Below are 6908 nucleotides of genomic sequence, written 5' to 3'. Positions count from 1 at the left end.
TTCTGAATATTGGGTTCGAATCGTTAACTCTGTTTTCTCCCTCTCCACAGATGCTGCCAGACCTGCTGAGTTTTTTTTTGTCCCCCCACCCCCCGCCCCAGAACTTTTGATTTTTATTTGCAAAAGAGCAAATTGTTTTTGGTTACATCACCCTCACCCACCCACCCCATGCTAACTGATGTACACTGGGTCACAGTCCGGCAACACCTCGATTTTAAAATTCACACCCTCACTTTCTAGTCCCTTCGCAATCTCGCCTCCACCTCATCTCACTCCCATCCCGTAACTCTGACTGGGTTACAAAAAGTGTTCCAAGGCTAAGTTGTAGGGGCAGGGAAAGCAGACATAGTTGAAATGATAGCGCAGCATTTGAAATTGGAAGTGATACCTGACACAAGTGAGTCACAGAGGGAGGTAGTGAGACTTCAGTTATAAATGAAGAAGCTTGAGTTTGAACAAGCAAAAGGAACTGGAAAAAACTGGAATTGGAGACGTACAGGCAGAAATTTAGAAATATATGGGCAAACTTATATTGAGTTCGAGAGAGTAAAACAAAGTAATTTTGACCGGTGGATACAGGCATTAAAGGTAGAAACAACATATGCAGCTCTTAGAGAAGTAATTCTTTTGGAAGAATTTAAAGATTCAACTCCTTCGCTAGTGAGAACTCATGTGGAGGAACAGAGGGTTAAAATGGTAAGACCACCAGCAGAGAGGCCAGATGATAATGAGTTCGTTCATAAGATCTAAACCTTTTTTCTTCATCACCCTTTTAATTCAGAGAAGGATAGAAAGTGGGAAGGTGAAAGGAAGGTAGGTAGTCAAGGAAGAGAAGTCGTTGGAAATCCTCAGCAAGTTTCTTCTCCGACTAGAAAGGAAGTTGCTGAGGGTAGAAGCAACACTCGAAAATCGAGGTGTTTTCATTGTAATAATGTCGGGCAGACGAAGTCAATGTGTTGGAGATTTCAGGGAAAATCTGTTACAGTAGTTGGAATGCAGAAAACTTCTGGAAGTAAAAGCACTGTGGGTTCTGAGGATCAGGCACAGGGAGAACCAGTGGTTTGCGTACAGGTGAAGCAAGAAGAATCAGTGATAGGGAAAAAAAGTGGGAATGTGTTCACAATTTTCCCAAGGGAGTTCAGAAGAGCGGGTTGCAGGAACGTTGAAAGGTTTTGTATGTGTAGAGGAAGCCTTTCCATGTGTACAGGGTGGAGCAGGTAAAGATGTTAAAATTTTAAGCAACAGAAGGCCTAGTCAATCCTTAATGTTATGGGAGAGTGATAGCTTATTGTTCAGAGGGAGTATTGCAGGAAAAGCTGATAATAAGTGGGATTCATGTAGATGCTAAACCTATTGCATTGTGGAAAGTAAATTTAAAGCATAAGTGGAAAACAGATGAGGTGATCGTTGGAGTAGTGGAAAAATTGCCTGATGCAGCTGTTCAATTTGTTTTAGGTAATGATATAGCTGGGTCACAGATGTGGGTGGTGCCCACAGTAGTTGAGCAGCCTGTGGAGGTGCATTCAACAGAGGTGTTGCAGAAAGAGCATCCTGGGTTGATTCTTGATTGTGTAGTGATGAGGTCACACGCTCACAGGTTTAAACAGAAAGAAGAGGAAGTTAAAGGGCAGGGGAAAGGTGTTGAAGTTCAGTTCGCTGATACTATATTTGATAAGATTGTTCAGGAAGAGAGAAGGGAGGAGAATGAGGTAAGGGGACCACTGAAGTTGATTCATGAGGAATTGGATGGTCAGAATTTGGAAACTACTCTCCTGGATTATGTGGCAAACTTCAGAGAAAGATTGAACAGAGCATGTGAGTTAGCTAGGGAGTATTGAAAGATATCACAGCAAGTGATGAAAGTGAAGGTGGATAGGAGGGCCACTGATCATAGTGTTGTTGCTTGGGAAAAGGTGTTAGTTTTATTACCAGTACTGGGTGAATCATTAAAGGTAAGGTTTAGTGGGCCTTACAGGATTGAAAAGAAACTGAGTGAAGTAAATTATTTAATAAATACTCCAGACAGAAGAAAGAAGCAGAGAATGTGTCATGTAAATATGCTTAAAAAGCACTTTGACAGGGAAGAGGACCAAAAGGAGATATTAGTGGTGGTAGTTAAGGAGAAAGAGGTAGAAATGAAGGATACTCTTTCGAGTTATCAACAGTCACAGATTGCAACTCTTTCGAGTACAATCACAGTTCTTAGTTTCCGGGAGTGGGACATGAACCCACAACCCTCTGATTCAAAGGCGAGGGTGCTATGAACTGAGCCACAGTTGAAATTGAGTTTCCTCTAATCAAATTGAATAATGAGGGGGTACTTAAAAATTTAAATGTAATATTGCATTACCTTCCAGACAAGTGTCAAAGTGATTTGGAGAAGTTATTGCAGTCGCACAAAACTATTTGTTGGAATAAGTCAGGGAGGACAAATTTAGCTATACATGATGTAAGCGTCGGGGGTTAATTTTTGATAAGGCAACATCCTTATAGATTAAGCCCAGCAAAGTTACCACAAGTACAGAAAGAAATTGAATTCATGCTTCAAAATGACATAATTGAGTCTAGTTGCAGCAACTGGGATTCGCCTATTATACTGATACTAAAACCGGATGGAACACAAAGACGGTGTGGATTATCTAAAGGTGAATGCGGTGACAAAAGTGGATTCATATCCTATACCACAGTTGGAAGATTGCATTGAAAAAGTGGGACAATCAAAGCTTATCACAAAGATTGACTTGCTGAGAGGATATTGGCAAGTACCGTTTTGGAGAGAGCAAAGGAGATATCAGCTTTTGTAACGCCAAGTGGACTATATCAGTTTAAAGTTATGCTATTTGGTATGAAAAATGCACCAGCGACATTTCAAAGACTGACAAACAAATTAATTGCAGGATTGAGCAATTGTGCTGTTTATATTGACAACTTGATAGTTTTCAGTCAAACGTGGGAGGAGTATTTACAACATCTGGAAGAGCAATTTAATCAACTGCAAGAAGCTAATTTGATGATGAACTTGGCTAAAAGTGAGCTTGCAAAAGCGCAAGTTACATATCTAGGCCACACCATTGGACATGGTAAGGTGGCTCCAAGAGATGTGAAAGTCAAAGCCATCCTGATTTTCCCAGTGCCTACAACAAAACGAGAGGTTTTGAGATTTCTGGGCATGGGTGGGTTTTACCTGAAATTTGTACCAAATTTTAGCAGTGTGGTTGCTCCATTGACTGAACTATTAAAAAAGAACAATACCTTTCAATGGACACAGGAGTATCAGAAAGCGTTTGACAATTTGAAAACTGAATTGACTACAACACCAGTTTTTGCAGTGCCTAATTATGCCAAGCAGTTTAAATTGGCTGTTGACACAAGTGACGTAGGCACTGGGGCTGTACTGTTGCAAGAAGATGAAACTGGAATTGAGAAACCGATAGGGTACTTTTCACGAAACTTGAATGTACAACAGAGAAGATATACAACGATTGAAAAGGAGACTCTGGGCCTGGTGTTAGCGTTGCAACATTTCAAATGTCAGAAACAATTGTTTATACAGACCACCATCCTTTAAAATTTCTGGACAAATTTTGAGACCAGAGTGCAAGACTGTTCCAATGGAGTTTATTACTGCAATCATTTAATTTACAGATTATACATGTGGCTGGATGGGAAAATCTAATTGCAGCTGCATTGTCAAGAGTTTAAAGCTCAAAGGGAAATTGGACATTTAAAACGTGGACGCTGGACTGAAATGACCTCTGTTGATACAAAGGATTTGTATATATTGTTATGTTAATGCAGACATCTGGTAATGTAATAGTTTGGGTATGTAGATAAGTATAGTAGATAGTATAAGATGGATTAAGAAAATTAAGCTGTCTTTTATAATTATGATGGTTCATTTTCCCATAAGGATGGAGGTATAACGAAAGTATAATAATTTTCATAATATTTCTCTGGTTTATTGTGAAGTAAGTTTTGGGGTGTGATTATAGTTGGGTTTGTCTGTGAGATTTAATTACATTTGGAGTCAAGTAGACTGCAAGCTTGAAATCATCAAAAGAAGCTAGTTGTAGAAAGGTGCTTGACATGCTAATGAGTAAACATGGATGCTGGCTTAGCATGTAAGATATGAAGGGAATTTGCATTTTCTTAGCTAAATGATTGTTTGAATTTCAAAGGGATTTTAGTCTGTTTACAATTAGCCAGATAAGCAAGGCCAAGGAGTGTCTTTATTTTTCTCAAAGGTTACTGACAATATTGGCAACATGAAAGTTTTTATATTATGAGGAAGATACAGTTTTAAAGACATAGGGAACAATAGAATTTACACGTTAAGGAGAGAGAAACAAATATAAAGGAGAATGATGTACACATCATCACACTAGGTTTAACTCCAGATTTTAAAAAAATTAAATTCCATCAGCTGCCTTGAGTGGGATGTGAATCCATGCCCCCAGAGAATTAACTGGATTACTACTCTAGTGATATTACCACTACACCACCATTATTATAGGATGGTTAACCCTATTAAAGGTGCTGTATAAAAAAGAGAAAAGAGTTAAATTGGGTATAGTTACAGGCCAGTCTAATGTCAGTGCTGAGGAAACTACTAGAGACCATTGTCAAGGATAAAATCAATCCTCACCCAACCCTAACTCTTATGCAGTGTTAACCCTAACCCTAATCCTAACCCTAACCTTAATGCAGGGTTAACCCTAACCCTAAGCCTAACCCTAACCCTAATGCAGGGTTAACCCTAACCCTAACCCAGCACAGATTTGTTAAGGGTAAATCCTGTCAAAGTAACCTGATTCAGTTCTTTAATGAAGCAGCAGAGAGGGTTGGTGAAGGTAGTGCAGTAGATGTTGTGTGCAGTTCTGGCCGCTATATTATTAAAAGGATATAGAGGCACTGGAGAGGGTACTGAGAAGATTTACAAGGATGATCCCAGAAATGTGCGTGTATAAATATCAGGAAAGGATTGACAGGCTGGGTCTCTTCTCTCTTGAAAAGAGAAGGCTGAGGGGGTGACCTAATGGAGGTCTTTAAAATTCTGAAAGGTTTTGATAGTGCGGATACAGAGAGGATGTTTTCTTTTGCGGGGAAGAGCAGAACTAGAGGCCATCAATATCAGATAGTCACCAAGAAATCCAATCGGGAATTCAGGAGAAACTTCTTTACTAGACAAGTATATGAGGGAGAAGGGAATAGAGGGTTATGAGGGTCAATTTAGATGGAGAAAGTTGGGAGGAGGCCAAGTGGACCGACATGGACTGGATAGGCCGAATGGCCTGTTTCTGCGCTGTACATCCTGTGCATATATGGGCTTTCAAAAGGCACTTGATAAAGTATCACATAACAAATTTATTTGGAAAATAGAAACGCATGAATTGAAAAGGATGCGAATAACCTGGGTACATAATTGGCTGAAGGAGCAGAGAGTAATAGTAAAAGGAGGTTTTCCTGGCTGGAGTGATGTTTGCATTGGGGTCCAACAGGGGTCGCTATTGGGACTCCTCAAGTCTGCGGCTACTCTGCTCAATAATTTGCTATGTATGCCAGACTTTGAAGAAGAGCTTTACGGTCTGGAAACGTTAATGTTGTTTCTCTCTCCATAGATGCTGCCAGACATGCTGAGCGTTTCTGGCGTTTTTAAAAAATTTTGCTTAAGCCACTTGGCTGATACAGTTTGATGCAGGTAAGTGTGAAGTGATGCATTGTGACAGAAACAACATGCAAAGGCAGTCTGATGTAACTGGCAATATGTTGAGGGGAGGGTTGCAAAAGGAAAGGGACCCGGGATAAAGTTCACAAATGCTTGAAGGTGCTAAGAGAAGTAAAAGTATGGGATGCTTGGCTTTTGTAAGAGGGGCATTGACTAAGACAAGATCATCAAGCTAAAACTTCACGCAGGCACATAAGAACAGGAGGGAGGCCATTTAGCCCCTCAAACCTGCTCCACCTTTCAACGAGACCATGGCCCCATATCCCTTGATACCTTTGATTAACACAAACCTATCAAGCTTAGATTTGAGTATTGCTTAGAAAAGAGACATGCCTTCGAAGCTTTTTGTCTTGGATTCATCAAGACAGATGCAAGAATACCGCATTTCAAAGGGAGCAACAATATATGCTGCATGAGAAAAGGGTGCACGTCGACCCTGATTGGTCGAGATGTTGCCATGGAGAATGCACCAGGGAACTATTTTCCCTACGCTTCTGTTTAATTCAAAGAGGGCGCAATGCCTGGGCGTGTTCTTTCTGTTTGCACAGGACAGGGCCCTATATATGAATATATGTAGTTTCTAGCAGGTATAAGTGAGCCACATTGTGAGCCTGACTGATCATCTTAAATTAAATTGGTTGTTGGCGTAATTCTAAGATTTAAAATTAAAGGTTGACTGAGTGCCAATCCTTTATTTCAGAAGAGAATTCCAAACTTTTACCACCCCTTGTGTGTATTGACATGTTTCCTAATTTCACTCCTGAAAGTTCTTGTTTGAATATTTATAATATGTCCCCTAATCCTAGACTTTCCAACTAGCAGAAATTGGTTTTTTTTCTCTATCAACTTGACTAATCCCCCTTAATATCTTGAAAACTTTGATGAAATCATCCCTAAACCTTCAAAATTCCAAGGCATGCAGCCTTGGTTTGTTTAATCCCTCCTCATAGCCATTCTGGTAAATCTGTAATCCCCCCAATGTCCCGATAAGGTGTGTGACCAAAAACTGCTCGTGGTAACTCCAGGTGTGGTCTAACCAAGGATTCGTAGAGTTGAAGCATCTTGATCCTACTCCCACTGTTGATCACCCAACTTCGTCCCATCCCCCTATCACCCTCTGTGCTCACCGATCTACATTGGCTCCTGGTCAAGCAATATCTTCATTTCAAAATTCTAATCCTTG

General features: G+C 40.3%; 1 protein-coding gene across 1 annotated transcript in view; it reads right to left on the bottom strand.

Moving 5' to 3' along the window:
* Positions 1-6908, bottom strand: part of LOC144670193 (putative RNA-binding protein EIF1AD) — a 333511-nt gene that overhangs the window by 85465 nt on the left and 241138 nt on the right. The gene's annotated exons all lie outside the window — the stretch shown is intronic.

This window comes from Cetorhinus maximus, chromosome 31 (assembly GCF_964194155.1).
Source record: "Cetorhinus maximus chromosome 31, sCetMax3.hap1.1, whole genome shotgun sequence".
NCBI lineage: Eukaryota > Metazoa > Chordata > Chondrichthyes > Lamniformes > Cetorhinidae > Cetorhinus > Cetorhinus maximus.
The sequence above is the reverse complement of the archived record's forward strand: the minus strand, read 5'-3'. Positions and strand labels throughout refer to the sequence as shown.